The sequence below is a fragment of the Mytilus californianus genome, unplaced genomic scaffold (genome assembly GCF_021869535.1).
Source record: "Mytilus californianus isolate M0D057914Y unplaced genomic scaffold, xbMytCali1.0.p SCAF_8, whole genome shotgun sequence".
Classification (NCBI taxonomy): domain Eukaryota; kingdom Metazoa; phylum Mollusca; class Bivalvia; order Mytilida; family Mytilidae; genus Mytilus; species Mytilus californianus.
In genome coordinates this window covers 77,355,967-77,373,060 of record NW_026262734.1, presented here as the reverse complement: position 1 = coordinate 77,373,060, position 17,094 = coordinate 77,355,967, and the positions used below count along the sequence as shown (strand labels likewise).

Here is a 17,094-nt window from a genome sequence, read left to right as displayed (position 1 = left end):
GGAATGTTTAGTTTAACGTTGTCTTTTTCATAGTTTATATTCACGTATGCATTTCTTATATTTTAAACAAATATTTGAGGTAATATTTTGTATAGTCGGATTTTCACTCCTTATTTTGGGTGGGGGTTGCAATAGCTCTAATACAGTACCTTAATGTATATATGACATTATGAAGACATAACTTTCATTGTTATGACAAGTGATGTCTTTATGAAGACATACTATGCTGTTATTACGACATATAATGTCGGTATTACGACAAAACATGTCGCAATTACGACGTAACTTGTTTATTTGAATATGGCCCTAACCAGCCTGCAAGTAAATATCATGTCAGGAATGAAACAAACTATGCTGTCAGCTTTTAATTTTGATGGCTATAAAAAAAAATATAATTCGTTCCTTCATTGATAAAATCCCCATAACTAAAACGAGCAATTGTTATCAAATGTCGTGATTCGGTTTTGTTATATGATATAATTAACAAGAAACGATAATACTTTCCTCTTTTCTTAAGATATCAAAAACGAAAAACCGAAAGTATTTCAGTTTTTTATGATTGGTTTTAAGATAATGGTTTTTTCGTTACCTGGTTTTCGTTTTTCATTTCTCACGACCATTTAAGCATGACTGTTCAACATAAGCAAGTTTAACTCCGATCGAAAGATAAAGTAACAATAGGTCTACAAGATACTCGGAGGCATGCCAATTAGCAATTTTGTATAAAATATTGATAGTTGTTTTTCACGACTTACACACAGATTATTTGTCCGAGTCAGTTTTATAATGAAAATAGTGTAGCCAGAGTAAATTGTTTACCCTGTTACAATTCTACCGGCTTCAGTTAACTATTATTTATTTTTATTTATAGCAATTACTTGTGTTTTGGAAACATATTAAACTATTATAATATTCTCGTACATAATTGTATTTAGTCTTACACTGAGCTTCAGTTTTTTTTTTGTGATATATTAATATATTATTTGCAGTGTTTTGTCTAAATACATTTTCTTCAAACCTAAGTTATAGTTAAAAATAATTTTTTACCAATGTCTGTATTCAAAATATCAAATGATGTACATTTCAACATTTAAATTGCATGCTTCTAATGAATGGATAGAATAAATATATCAAGGGTTATGGTATGTGACGATACCTGGATTAACAGTGTCATACACTTAAAGTCATATATTAATACATAACGGATATTTAACAGTAATAGGAAAGGACGTGCCAGTGATTGTTGTGAGGTAAATACAAAATGTTACATATATAAACAAAAACCTAATTCAAACATGTTTAAGATTGTTTTCCTTTGTGTGTGTTGGACACCAATATATGTATGCAAATACACATCAGATTAAAAATGTTCTAACTACAAACTTATATTCAAAGTTCATTTTGTCGGTGCCATTTTAAAAGGTTTTTATATTTATTTTATCTTGAAAAGTATTCAATTAAGAAGTTACAAAGTTGGCATTCACTCTTTACGATAAGGGAGAGGAGAGAGATACAAAAGGGATATTCAAAATCGAAGACAAACTGAAAATGCTATGGCAAAAAAAAAACGAAAAAAAGAAAAGAAAAACAACAATACATAAAACACAACATAGAAAACTAAAGATTGAGCAACAAACCCCACCAAATGTGCCACCTGTTGTGTTGCTCAAACATTTTATTTGAATTATCAAAAGTATTAGTTATTGTATTAATTACTCAAGTCGTTCTGGATCTTAAAAAACGACTGTGAAATAAAACACTTAAGCGTCAACAAAAAAAAAATGCTCAAAACAATATACATACATTGACATAGAATATTAGATTAGTTGCACTATCTTTTGTCTATCCCGGATAAATTCACGTGGGTCTCAATATTTTTACTTTAACTGAAGCTCGAAAAAAAAACAATGTACATTGTATATTTTCAAAACAAATGGATTTAGTTATATTTAGCACAAAAGGTAATATAAGATACGTTTTCTAAATGAGTTTATCACGTTTAAAATCATAATTCATGAATCACAGCCAGTTTTGCTTAAAGTTGACGTCACCATTGCCTAGAAACCAGAATCAAATATGTCCAAGCCAAAGAAGATCAAGAAAGATCCTGATTACATATCAACGGAAGAATTCATGAAAATCATTTCTCCTTTTGTATGCCATGATTTAACACTTAAAGTAGGCAAAATACAGTTTCATGTCAACAAAAAGCAACTCATGGATACATCACCAGTTTTCAACCAAATGTTGAGCGCTGATTTCAAAGAGAAAAATGCGAAAGAAATAATTCTCAAGGGAAAGGATCCGGGTGCATTTAGTCTGTTTTTAAGATACACCTTACCTGGCTTTGAAGAGAATGAATTAAAAGGTATATGAGCATTGACGAGAACACAAATTCGTTATGTTCTATTTAAAATTATGATTAGATATTTAATATAATCTTGATTAATAAAAACATATATGAATAAAAATGTTGAAACAATATATGCATCAGCTCCACAATAAAGATGAGCATTGCAGTGTAAACGATGTTATAAACAAAAATTATAATTCACTTTCACATACAAATTGATGACGCCATTAAACTCATCGAGGATAACGGCTGTAACACAAAGTACTGTTATAAGAACAAATACATGTATAATGATTTTAAACTAGTCAATATTCATCCAATTCTACGATATCTGTATGGAATCATGTGAAAAAAAAAACGTTTATTATGTTTGCACTAGACTAGCATTTAAATATCGTTCAAGTCCTAGAATATTTAACCATTCATCTTTTGCACTGAACATGTTCGACGACTCTTATCAATTGGCTGACCTTCGGCTGCTGCCACTGTTACGATTTGAATCTTAGTTTCAGGCTTTACTTCACTTTATATTTATATTGCACCACATATCACTTGGAACCAGTTACGGGTATGGATAATTAGGTATTACTATGAATACCGTTATCATGGAAGCAAGATTACCGCAAATGAATTATGCCGAATCGACGAAAATGTTAAGTGTGTTAGGTGATTTAAATTTTGCCGTGAGAGTAATTGTGTCAGGGCGGTTTTTCAAATCGTTCCTTCGTCATAGATATATTATAGTTACTGCTTTCTGATTTTGATATATACTGATTATGCGATAACCTTAGTATTAGACATTTTCGAAAAGTCTTCTACACGGACACTTATACCGACACCGATACCTACACTGACTAAAAAATAGAGGGACCGTATCAAAATGTCAAAATATACTGAATGCATTTAATTTAACATTTATAACTATATTAACGGGGTAAATTATTTTAAAAAATAAACGCATATATCTTTAATGTGGTGATCCTGCAAATAGGGTGGATATACCATAGAAGAAGAATAATTTCGTAAAACTTGGTTTGACGCAGCAGAGGTAGAAAAAAATACAAATTCATCATTCGTTAGTTGGTTTTCTATAATTTTTAATTCGGAATCTGAGCTAGAAACACCAAGTGCTCTCATTAGTTTTGGAATTCATTTAGTGGTGATTTGTGATATTCCAACTGTTTTCTTCTAATTGTCGAACTATACTGTTTGGTCTTTTTCAATCAGTAAATTACATTTAATGTAGTTTTTAGGGTTAAATAAACAAAATGGGTATTCATCTTATCAAACCAGAAAATCGGGCACACCTTGTTACGGTCAAGCGTGTTTGATTTGACTGGTTTGTCCTGAAAACGTTTAATGCAAAAATATTTGTTACATCAGTCTCGCTTCAGATCCATTACTTTTATATATTTAGGCTACATTTTGATATCATAACATTACACATTCACAGTACCAAAACAGGAAATATATGGGTCAAGTGAAATCCTTTCTATTATGTCAAAACAACAGAGTAAGTGTGTTTGAATAACATAAGAAAATATTTGTACTATTTCAAATGTTTAAACTTGAAGTGTATTTCTTACTTGTATTTTGTTTAATTTTCGTCCACTCATTTTTTAATGAAAACTTTAGGCATATTAATTATTTTATTCATGAAATGTATAAAAACAAAGTGGGACACAAGTTGTTCACTAACTCCTCCTTGGATTTTTACAAAAAGTCCATGACTTTATAAGTGAATCTTAAAAAAAAACATTTTTGTATGTGTAATCCAGGGTAATTATTCTTCAACCTCTGTAAATGTTTTGTCTGCCCTTCCACATAATACTTGAATACAATTTTTTTAATGTTTTTTTTTTTAACTTTCAAAAATTCCCTCTGACAACCAATCAGACAATAGTTTTTAGTTGAAAAAAGGCCTACAAGTACATTAGATGCTTTAGAGTTAGTAGATACACTAACAGTTGTCGTAACTATGCCATGTGGATAAATTTATCGGTTTTCAAGAGCTAAATTGACAGCGCGGGTCATCCCTACAATGGCTTTCATTTTCACGATTGAAAAATATTAATCGGCGTAATTTAAAGATAATTTTGACGAAGAAGAATCCTGACTTTCTGTGTAAAGTTCTACTAATTTACACAGAGCCTCCCCCTTTTAAAAAAAATATAATATGAAGATCGGTCAATTCTCAGCTTCTGAGCAGAGCCAATAAATAAACAAGTCATTGAAAGTATTTTTTCATACACTATTAAAATGTAAATTATATTAATATTCTATAAATGACTGTGCTTATTGTACACCTTGAGATGACTCCACCTCAAAAAGGTTATCTGTCGTTCTAGGCTTAGGTGTAAGTGTCAGTGTCGATAAGTTTTCGAAAATGTCTATTCAGAGGTTATTTAAATCGCTGGTCTTAAGATAGTTATTCAAATCGCGGGTTAAAGGTGTATATCCTCTTCTTATGAATTATCATTGTCTATGATGTACACTGAATTATATCCGAAAGTAATTGCTGCAATGGTATAGGGTAATGAGTTTTTCGGAATGCATATCCTATTTCATTGTGATACAGCTATCGACCCATCTTTTCACCTAACCGACAATTATATAGTTTGTGTGTCTCACTGTCAAGTTATTTTACATTTAAAGGCATTGACAAACTGACAATTTCGTCAGGGGGTAATTATTAAACTGTATATAATTAATTGCGGCATTTTCCCACATGAACAGTTTCTATATAAAAAACGTGACCTTCAAAAGATCGTAAAGTGTATCGGATGACCTTCATTATTGGTTGACAGTAGTAACTCAGCTTTACAAAGAGAATTATTCATAGATAAATTTAAAACAACATTGTCACACTTAAGACTAAATGCGGATAAATACAGTGGATAATCTTTCAGAATAGGAGAAGCATCAACTGGGCGTCAAGCAGTCCTGCACATAACGGATTCAAAGGCAGCCGACTTTATTCTCAACTGCTATTCAAAGAACATGGTCGATGTTATTTGAAATCAAATTACTATATATGCAATCTGTCGGTAGTTTTAATGCTGCCGTAAATGCTTGAACGGTGTGAATTTAATGTCTTATTGAGATATCTTATTAATAAATATCAAAGTATATTTCTTTTTATTTCTATGCTGCACGTACATGTAGCGCCAATTTCCATTTCATTTTGTTTAATTTTTATGTTTAAACTTCATGATATAGCTGTATATAATAAATGTTTTGTCATATCTTATGTTTTGTTGCATCTTTTATTGAGAGAGGTCAGTGCTCCTTCAATTCTGTATTTATATAAACACGGCACATACACACAGTTATAGTTTAAAATCACTTTCAATTCTGATAGCTTTAAGAATATAAGTGATATGAATGTTACAGAAAGTTTATTAAACTGTACCCAGATTTAAAACAAAGCTTTTAAAGAAATTCTTTCTTTTTAACCATGTTTAAAGCATTGCAATGTTTATGAAAGTTTAGTAATTGTGATTAGACCCCTCAATTACTCGCCTTTCAGATATGTATATTGGTCAAATTGTGTAAATTGGTTCACGTCTCCTAAAACAAAATCTTCATTAACACGTTCACATTTGTTATTATTACGACTACGATATTTTGACTGAGTGTGGATTCACGTGGTAGAAAAAGTCAAATAACAAAAATATTTCAAATCGGAAAGTTCCTTATCAAATGGCAAAATCAAAAGCTCAAACACATCTAACGAATGGAAAATAACTGTCATATTCCTGACTTGAATATGTGGGTGAGGAATACATAGCAGTAGACGTTTATCCCTTCGACGAACCGGTCTGATTCATTTTTGGAAGTAACTAGATTCCTCCAATTTGTTGTTGTTTTCATACCTTGATATGTTGATTTTCATTGAACTAATGAGATTCAAGCATCAATAAACTACTGCGACCTCATTTTATTTATTATATTCAATAACTTTCTACCAATATGTTTTTCCCCTAAACTATTTACATGTTTATCTTTTTTGATTTGTTTCAGAAACGGACGCTCATCTTATTTTACCAATAGCACATGAATATCAAACCGAAAAATCTTTAACAAGAATTGATGCATCATTGACAGAATATTCCACAGAAATGGCAGATACCTTGACTTCAGAACAAGTAATAGATAGTATTATAGAGGCGGAGTTTTTTGGATTGTCGGAATACTTGGAGACATGCATTAAAATTGCATCTCACAAAACTTTCAATGCACTAGCAAAAATAAAAATTTTAATAAAATATCAAAAGATACTAGATACACTATTTCTATGGAGAGATGGGAAGAGTTGGATGACACTTATAGAGAAAATCAATACGAAGTAGGCAGGTCATTCATGTTTCAAAATTGAATATCCTAGCCATTAACTGAATGTTGAAAGAGATAATAGTATTAATAATGATTATATTACTAATTCTTTACAAATATTGATTAATATATAGATCTAGAGTGACTTTTAGATTATAAAGTTTTTTTATTTTATGTCTTTTTTTTTATTAAGTTCGTAAAGTGCAAAAGGGTCCTTTTTTGGACCAGGAAACTAGAGTTTTTGAAAACTATTTCAAATTTGCTAAAAATCTTTGTTAAACATAAGATCGAGAAACAGAAATGAATAAGATATATATTTTTTTTATGTTATGACGTCAAAACTACATCATAATAAGCGCCTTTTAATAAGAACTTAGAAAATTGTTGATTTGATGTACTTTATTCTTTTTGTGGGATAAAAAAATATGTTATTGAAGCTTTATTAAACATGTTAACGTTTTTTACTTGATGTTATCGAAATGTGTTCTTTGGATGCACGTACCCTTTTCAAATACAAATAAAAGGCAACAGTAGTATACCGCAGTTCAAAAGTCATAAATCGATTGATAGAAAACAAATCAGGTTTACAAAACTAAAACTGAAGGAAACACATCAAATATAAGAGGAAAACAACGGAACAACAGAAACACTGAAGTGCAACAAAAACAAACGCCGATGCAACATACATAGAAACGAACTATTTGATAACAACTGCCATATTCCTGACTTGGTACATGAAATTTTAAGAAAAAATGGTGGGTTGAACCTGGTTTTATGGCTAGCCAAACCTTGCGCTTATATGGCGATGCTTAAAAATATGACTAAAATGACATCACTACGTGACAGAAATACAGCACAAACAAACGTAAGAACACCCAGCACAGAGAAACGCACAAACAAACAACACAAAAGAATAGTCGCTTCAACATGTAAACCGCAGAATAACAACGAACATCTTCCATTAACGACAGCGCAGGACATCACAAACAGTGACTTATTTTTGTAACGAATATATAATCTTCAAATCTATACAACTATTTTAATAATACTAGTCCAAACAATTATCATGATTATGACGGTATTGAAAGGCTATTCTAAATAAATGCTGTGACGACGTTATAATTTTTTAGACTAACACAATACTTTATCCATGGAAAATGGAAATTAACTCGACTATACAGACAAATAAGACATATGTGAGATGCACCGAAAATATAAAATTCAAACCATGAATGTGCATGACTTGTTTTTCTAAGTGAAAAAATAACGATAGTACAATGTACCTTCTGTCGCATGTATTTTTCTACTTTAATTTTTTCGTAATCTAAAACAATCCATTACTTTTAATCAGATGTCTTAAAGCTTAAATTGAATAATCATGATAATACACTTTTAAATAAGATTTTCGTAGATAGCACAAACAACAGCACAAACAACTTAAATAGATATCATAAATTAAAAAAACATACAATTGGTCTTATCGATTTTTTATTGTTTTTCTTTTATATCAAGTGAAAAGTTCCCTCTTCAACAGCATTTTAATTGTATAACAGTTATAGGTCATTGTTTTTTCCAACTATCAGTAATGACCCTATTATGAAATGTAGAAGAGGATTTCATTGTTTTGTTTTATCAGAATATATAATTTAAAGGCAATGAACAATATAAATTATCATTTCTTAGACGTAATGATGTGCTTGACGAACCCGAATATCTGGTACCCGTATCCGAATATGAGGAAATTGATGATAATCAAATGAGCGATATAAATACTGGAAACTTAGTTCAGGCAAGCACAAGTGAACAGGAAACAGCAGAAGTCCTCCTTGAAGATCCAGGCGGAATCAGTTCCGAAACACCTGTCTATCAAGATATAGATGAATCACAATTTGAGATTCACATATACAAAGAGTTCGAACAGTAATACATGCATAGTGTTTTGATGAACTTTCGCTATATCTATTTTACATGCACAGAAGGCGTGAACCATGACATGGTTAATTGGTGTATAAGAACCAACATTATTAATGAAACTTGTGAATGAATTGAATGGTTCAAGTTTCTACAATGAACACCAATCAACCGTTTGGTCCTTTCGCAATTAATGTCAATAAATCATATCCCGGTTCGCATGTCATGTACAGAGATTCTTTGAAAGTTTAATTAAACTCCAATTAAATTTATAATTTTGAATACATATGCAATGTTAAATTATAGAAACTATATAGGACAAGCTGTTAAATCTATGTCATTTTTTCATACCCATTGAGTTAGATCTGTATCGCCAGGTTGTACGATGGAGCAAGTCTGTTTTTCTAGAAACACATTTAGACGTACAAAATAAAAAAAAATCATCGATGTTACAGCATAGTTAGTATTTACGATCCTTTACGACTTACAAAAACAGCTGCTTTACACGGTGGTATATCTGCACGCAATCAACCACAAAAATAGAATACATTAAAATCAATAGCATGTTCTCGTAGCATGGGCCAAACATTAGAGAGGTTAATTAAGAAGGATTATCTTTCATATAGCCAAAATTTCAAAGAGCAAAACAGCAAGGTTTAAACAATTTGCACTACCTTTCAAATTTAATGTACAAAAGTATATATGATCCCGTTTTCCTGTTCGTTTTTCATTTTTTCTCTCTCTCTTTTGTTTTATAGAAGCTGGTTTTTTTTCGCTTGTTTTTGCTTTTGTCTTAATGATTAGCATACAGAGTTAAAACACATAACAGTTACTGTAATTCGTTCTATAACGTGAATAAATGCTTATAGTAGGCTTATAACTTTTACTTATTTTAATGGGTTACTTTTTCTAAATGTTGTATGGTCTTTTTGCTATCAAAATGTACTCTCAGAATGTATAATGAAATCTTGAATCAAGAATTTTGAACAATGCGATAATTCTAAGCCAGAGATGGCCATGCTTTTCGGAACGAGTGTTTTCTAGATATAAATGTATATAAATTGTGTATTCTGTTTGACTAGTACTACATATTTTGTAAATATCTGTAAACATGGCCATCAGAAAAATTGTTAAACTATTACTTATTACTTGAAATATAATTTCTATAATTTTATTTAGTAACCCAAAATATCCATTATCCATCAAAAATGATGGATGTAAAATCTGTCAATGAATTAGCGTCTTAAAAGTTTTTAAATTATCTTGCATAATTATATAACAAATACTGTGCATTGAGATAATTGTATTAACTATCGGAAATTCCATCTTAAGTGGAGATAGTAAAATATACAAGCCCGTAGTGATTCGTAGTTGATTCATGCGAATGGCAAAATCTTAAAATATGTAATTTAGATTTTCTGGCATATAATTAGTATGCAAATGTATTTTGTCGTCAAGAATCTAGGTATCTCTTCCTGTTCAACCATATTTAATAAACATCCTGTGTTTGTAAACAGATATCGTTTAAAAGTTAAAATCTGAAGCTGCATTATTAATTACCAATTAAAATAACAGTAATAGACGTCAACTTAAACTATTTCACGCAGAACAGAACAATCCTTACACACAGTAGTGATGAATAGCAAACTTTAAATGAAGCAATACAGAGTATTTGTAATAAAATAGTAAAGAATCTTTTCCACTGGTTCCATCACCAACTTTTTCGCCTCATCTTAGAAAAGATATATATAAGGCAAAATAGTTCTACACGAAGCGTTTTTCAATATAAAAAAATAGAGAGGCGAAAGATGACAAAGGGACCTTCAAACTCATAAGTCGAAAATAAACTGATAACGCCATGGCTAAAAAAGAAAAAGACCAACAGACAAATAATAGTACACAAAACACAGCATAGAAAACTAAGGACTGATCAACTCGAACCTACCAAAAACTGGGGGTAATCTCAGGTTCTCCGGAAGGGTAAGCAGATCCTGCTCAACATGTGGCACCCGTCGTTTGCTCATGTTAGTACAAACCCAGTAATGAGTCTAATTCGGTAGGTCACATTCGGGGAAAAGGGGATGGGATTGTAGTTACGACATTTGGAACATATCCGCTATCATCTGTGAAACGGATATTCCATAACGGTCAACCAGCTCGTTGTATTCATAGACCCATTCAGTTTTTTAATTCTGATTTGTATCAACGAACTCACAGCCTTAATCCATTCGGAGAGAGTATCTACGTCTTCTTTCTCGCGTCTAACCTATTGCCTGGCATAATCCTCGACTGACCCATCAGTATTTTAAAGTTGTACGATGTTTCGGGCTTTTGATTAACACATTTCGCGTGTTCGAGAAGTGTTATTGACAATTTTCAGGTCACCAGTAATAACCTAGCAAGCCGGATAATATATGAATAGGGAACTAGCACAGGTGCAATCAGGAGGTTTAGACTTGAAGTCGTCATTATTGAGATCCTGCAACACGTGATATGATGAATTATTTGGGGTTTCTTTCTAGGAATTCAGTAACGTTATATTTATTCTTGAAAATTAGTTCGTTTTGTAAATTGCAGAAATTTGTAACTCATACTAGTATTAAGGATATTACTATACATTTTGTATCTATTTGTATTAAGTTCAGACTATTTTGTTTAAATGTATTTTCCTATTTCAAATCAACTGCAGCTGAATATATCTAATAATTAGCTGTTATTTAGCATCGTTTAATAAACATTGCTGCAACGCTTTTCCAACGTAACTTCTCAGTTAGACCATTCCATAAGAAAGCTTAAATGACAACCTAAATTGATCTAATAAGTAACATTTATATTCATATTCAAACATTCTCACAATGTTAACCATGCGGCCTTTGTCGGGGAAAAGGGCGTACTCCTTGGACGGAAAAAAGTAGGAGAAATTCATATACCCGGCATACATTTGGTAGGTTTAAGTAAGAGATACAATGGATAACATTTCATGATCAGTTGTGTTTTATTAACGTCCAATGGCAAGCATTTCATGATAATTCAAAACGAGAACTTAAAAAATTGAGATTTGATCTGTCACTGAGAATTCAAATAAGGGCATGTTGGATCCCAGCAAACACACAACATTTATAAAACATTTTTTAAATGTCATATGGACGTCTCTCACAAAATATTTCAATAAGATATCATTTAAACATAAAAAAAATGTTTATTTTATTGTTTTTGAAATGTTTTATTTCTAACATTTAAGTAAAATGTTTTTACAACATTAACAAAATATTATTTGCTAATATCTTTTATTCATGTTCTCAAACATTGTTCTAAAATATCCCGTAGATATTTTATAATATAAAAAAAATAATATTTTCTTCAATTGGTATTTCATATTTTAACAACATTTAGAGTAAATATTTTCCAAATATCCAAAAAACATTCTGCAAAAAAATGTTTTACAGAAAATATAGTTTTGCTATTTGCATAAAATGTTTTATAACGTAAAATTAAAATGTTTTACATAAAACATCTGAAAAATATCAGCTAAATGTTTTCTATAAAATATTCTGACATACACATTACTTAATAGTCTTACTGATATTTTATTCAACAGTTTACGGATATAAAAATAACATTTTATTTAAACTTTATTCAAAACCCCACAAACAACGTTTTGTGGAATTAGCTCGTTTTTTTTCAGGATAATATAGTACTACATTTCATCAATATCATGACAAGCAAGATACTATGGTTGAAATCCTTAATTGATATCTTGAAGATCCTTGAAGTCAGATTTTATTCCTTCTAATATTAAAATTCAAAAGAGTCAACATTAAATTAAGCAATAATGTATTAATAAACACTCACCGTTCTTTAATGTTTATTCATTTCGTTCGTGTATATTTTAGAAATTAAGAAATGAAAACTGTAACTGTACCAGAGACATATATACACATATATATGTCTCTGACTGTACTAAGTTCAATTTTCGTATCGTTTATATGCCTTACGGAAAACCGACCTTTTCCGGAATCGACTTTTGTTTTATCACCGGAAATGATTTTGAAATTTGAATTTCGAAACGAAGACAGGATATCAACAAAGAGAGCCAAGAAAATTGTTTGTTACGCGATATATACTCACTTGGTAAGAATGATTAATCTGTTAAGATGAATTTGTGCATTCATTGTGTGTGTTCAATCATAATCGGAATAAAATTACATCTGTTTCTGGAGGTGCGGATCAAGGTTTTGAAAAAAAGGGGGCCCCTGCCCAAGTCAAGCAAACGTTTGGAGTGATACTTGTAAATAGTCTATACATTTATCTTATAAGTAGCTCCATAAGGGGGTCGGGGCCCCTAAATCCGCCACTGTTCAAGCATCTACGTACACCAATTATGAATTTGTTCATTGATATAAAAAAATTATAAGGATATGTGGCTTGTGTGTTTGATTGCCAATACACCTTATCGCTATTTGTCCGCCATTACTGGCCATGGACATCACAAAAGTTCCCGTAAAATGTTGACGTCATATTAGAAAATATTTGACACCACAATTGAAAGTAATACACCTTATCGCTATTCAGTCAAGGATATAACTCTATAGGGTTATTAGTATTACTATTAGAGAAAAATAACATACATTTGTTATTGTGGACTAAAAAATCAAAGAACTGTGATAACATATGTATGTTACATGTTTCAAAGGGACAATATACATCATTAGTTTTGTTAAAATGTATACAAGTTCTATTGATATTACTTTTGTCTTTATGTATACTTAACTATAGAAAGATATAACAGTTCATAGTTTGCCAATCATGCATAGTACACCTATGTTATTACAGAAAAAAATTGCCTATAATAACTAAAGGGTGTTATTACAGCTTCTCTACATCACTCCTAAGCATTTGCTCAGACATTCAACATGCTTAATTACAATGAATTTTAATTTATTGTAAGAAATAATGATCAGAGCATGTAATGAGGTTCTGCGCAAGCTTCCCAGTAATTCCCAAGTGTCTCATATAACAAGTTACATGCCTTTAATAACTAAGCCTTGTTATAACAGGTAAGTTTTTCCCTTAAAAGCCTCGTCTCATTGATTTACCATGGTTAATGAAAAATGTTTTAATTTAATTTAAAAATTAGTTATCAAGGCTATGCATTTAGTTTCTGTGCAAAGTTTCCAGAGTTCCCTAGAGCCAACTAAAAATCAAATTATGTATGATTTATTTTACAAATAACAAACATGTTATTACAGATTTAGAAAGTTTAAGGATTAAAGAGTAGACAACTCATGAAAGTATCTGTAATAACACATGCAAGTTATTTTCTGTAATAACCCTATAGAGTTATATCCCTGACTGCTATTTGTCCGCCATTACTGGACATCACACAACTGTCACAAGTTCCCTTAAAAAATATCTGATGCCACAATGGAAAAGTGATTGTTGTTTGACGTCAAAAGTTCAAGCAGGATAGATTCTCGGGTCATGCGGGAATAGCGATAAGGTGTATTATTGTATGACGTATGCTGACATAAAAAGTTCAAGCGGGACAGATTTCCAAATACTGAAATAGTGATAAGGTGTATGAGACAGCTATCCACCAGAATTTAAATGACTTGGATAATAGAAATTATAGGTCACTGTACGGCTTTCAAAACTGAGAAAACCAATGCCATATAGTCAACTTTGAAGCCTTGACAAACAAATGTTAAATTTTTCTCAACACAATTGAAACAAAACAACTAACTGCCTACATTAAATACATACATGTATTATGAAAAAGAAATTTGACAGACTTAAACCAACAACAACTATTGCAATAAGCATGACTCAATACCTTGTTTCCGAGGCACACAAACAAGTTACAATAACACTAATATAAGCACCATTTGAATATGGAGATTTTTTTTTCTAGTAAAATCAGTGTATGTATGTATTTGCAAAACAGTAAATTAAATTTCCCTTAACAGCTTAATGAACATTACAAAGACTATGTAAGACTTCAGCACAAGCAAGATAATATAAACTGTTGCTTAAAATTATATTTATTGCTTCATACACACAATGTACATACAATGTATCTTTTATTTTTTAACAGGAGCTAAAAGAAAAGCCACAAAGGACAAGTTCAATATGCAGGTTTACAATTTGGAAGTGGCGCAGGTTCTTTGAAATGTCTACAACCTTTCTGGAGAATTTTTTTTTGAAGTAAGATTTTCATACAGAATTACTGTTATTCCATATTTAATTCAAATATTTAGCATTAACAATGCATTACACATGTTACATTCAAGATTAAGGGCATACAATACAGAAAAGATATCTGGATATTTGAATAAATTATTTTTTTTGTGACAAAATAGAAACAAGTTGTTTATTTAAATCAATCTTTTAGTCCAACAGTGTGCTTTCATAAACATATTTGCTTTCCTTTGAAGTATTTCAAATACATATAAACAACTCATTTAATGACATCTGTGTGTTTCTCGGAAGTTAAGTTATATTATTATCATCATTGCGAAAACAATGCGTAACACTTCGATAAGTTATTATGTGCCTATAGTATACTTCTAGGACTGTATCATATGCCCTTAGATACAAATGACAAGTTATAAACTATGTCACTCTACAGAGTTTAACACTTAAAAAGGACAATAAGATGTTTAATGACATTATGTAGCAGGGCTTTTAAAGGCCCTTACATGATACAATGCATTTAATGAAAACTAAAAAAAAACAAGGAAAACAACAGCCTGATTTATACAAAACAATAAAAGAAAAAAAATATGATAGACAACAATCAACGAGTATAATGAAATAAGTCTCTGGACTGGACACATATCTAGTCTAAAGTTTTTTATGTGTTTTTTTTAATAACTAAATGAAGTTCAGCATGGCATATTGCTCTCTCTTAACACGGTCAGCCATTTATCGTCCCCTTCCGACAGACAATCATCGTTATTTGTTTCAAAACTTTAAAGGGGAGGGGATGTATATCCTTCAGGCAACGTGAATCGTTCTATAATAAAGGAATGTGCAAGAAGTTCATATATGAATGTAAGATTAATTTTTTTTTTCAGAAGCATGGCACAGCAAGAAAAAGATATAAGACACTACAAGACATTCCAAGTGATTTTGAATAAGACAATTGATTGACTTTTTCAATGTATTCTTAAATAAATCAAATAGTTGATGTAAAATGGTGTTTTGTTCTCATCTGTTCAGCCAATTATCAATGATTATTGACTTAAGATGTAACCCTATTAGAAGTGTAGCGTTTTAGTTAAGAAAGAGAAGTTGTATTGAAAGATCTGAATTTGGGACACAAGTTTTAGTCAATGTAACTTGAACTTAAAAATGTGTATAATGTTTGCATAATGTCCAATGGCATATATGTCATGCATGTTCAGGTTGACATATGCATGATGTGTATAAGATAGGTAATAAAAGTTAAGAGTGAAAAAAAACAAACATTATACCATTGTGGTTGGAATGTGGGCTTTCTTGCACTGTCTGTCGTCTGTCCACCTATATTTGTCGGATTTTGTCCAACAAATATTTTCATCAAGTGCTGTTTTTCCCAAAACTGCTGATAAAGATGAGTTCATATTTAATGAGCTGCTTGATAGTGATGTGTGAACATTTTTGTATCTGGCACCTGTTTCCTGTTTGCTTATACTTTGTATTTCAAAATGTTGAATGTTCTCAAATTTTTCATTACTTTAATTAGTAATGCTGATGAACAGAATGACTTCATATTTGGTAAGTGGCTTGACCATGATGAGTTGTGTCTGCCATTTTGGATGTGTCAAAATTTGTATATACTTCTTGTTTTTAGAGACTTTGAATTGTGAATTTCATATGCTTAGCAAAACAACTGATTTATTCTTGTTTGTATATAGAATTAATCACTGTGTATAAACTAATTTAACTAATGATTTGTTATTTAAAAAAGCAGGAAACTCAATCAAAAGTACAGACATTTTTATATTGATATGATCTAGATATCAACCAAAAACATCTTCTTAAAACATTTTGAAAACATTTTTTAGGCACAGTCTTACTTGCAAGAAAACATCCAAAAAACATTTTTATAACATTATTTGATGTTCATGATATTTTTCAAACGTTCAGAAAATATTTCTAGAAAATATTTTTTAAAAGATTATCAAAATGTTTTATACGCCATTGTTTTTCACATTATCATGATATTTCTTTACAACATTTTAATTATATTATGCAAATATTTAAGAAAATATATTAGAAAACGTTTTAGCGATATATATTCTACCATACATTTAATGTTTTTCTCACGTTTATTTGTGATATTTTCATGTCATTAGACACAACATTTTAAAAACATTTTAAAGATGTTTTTGTGTTTGCTGGGATAGTAACATAAATTCCCCTGTGACAAACAATCCCATTGGAGCTGTTGCAATGTAGATCAGCAGTAGGTGTAGTTTTGTACTTAATTTTCATGAGTAACCAGGTTATGA

At 30.7% G+C, this 17,094-nt stretch overlaps 2 long non-coding RNA genes across 3 annotated transcripts; both read left to right on the top strand.

Moving 5' to 3' along the window:
* Positions 1-1,178: 1,178 nt before the first annotated feature.
* LOC127712636 (uncharacterized) lies at positions 1,179-6,856 on the top strand. Of its 2 annotated transcripts, XR_007987216.1 has the most exons (3): positions 1,179-1,250; positions 2,042-2,368; positions 6,377-6,856. It is a non-coding gene; the product is annotated as an uncharacterized LOC127712636 (long non-coding RNA). The 2 variants fall into 2 exon arrangements; XR_007987215.1 differs by lacking the exon at positions 1,179-1,250 and having other exon boundaries at positions 1,389-2,368.
* A 5,598-nt stretch (positions 6,857-12,454) lies between these two features.
* Positions 12,455-16,230, top strand: LOC127712637 (uncharacterized). The gene is made up of 3 exons (XR_007987217.1): positions 12,455-12,730; positions 14,694-14,803; positions 15,676-16,230. It is a non-coding gene; the product is annotated as an uncharacterized LOC127712637 (long non-coding RNA).
* Positions 16,231-17,094: the final 864 nt, after the last annotated feature.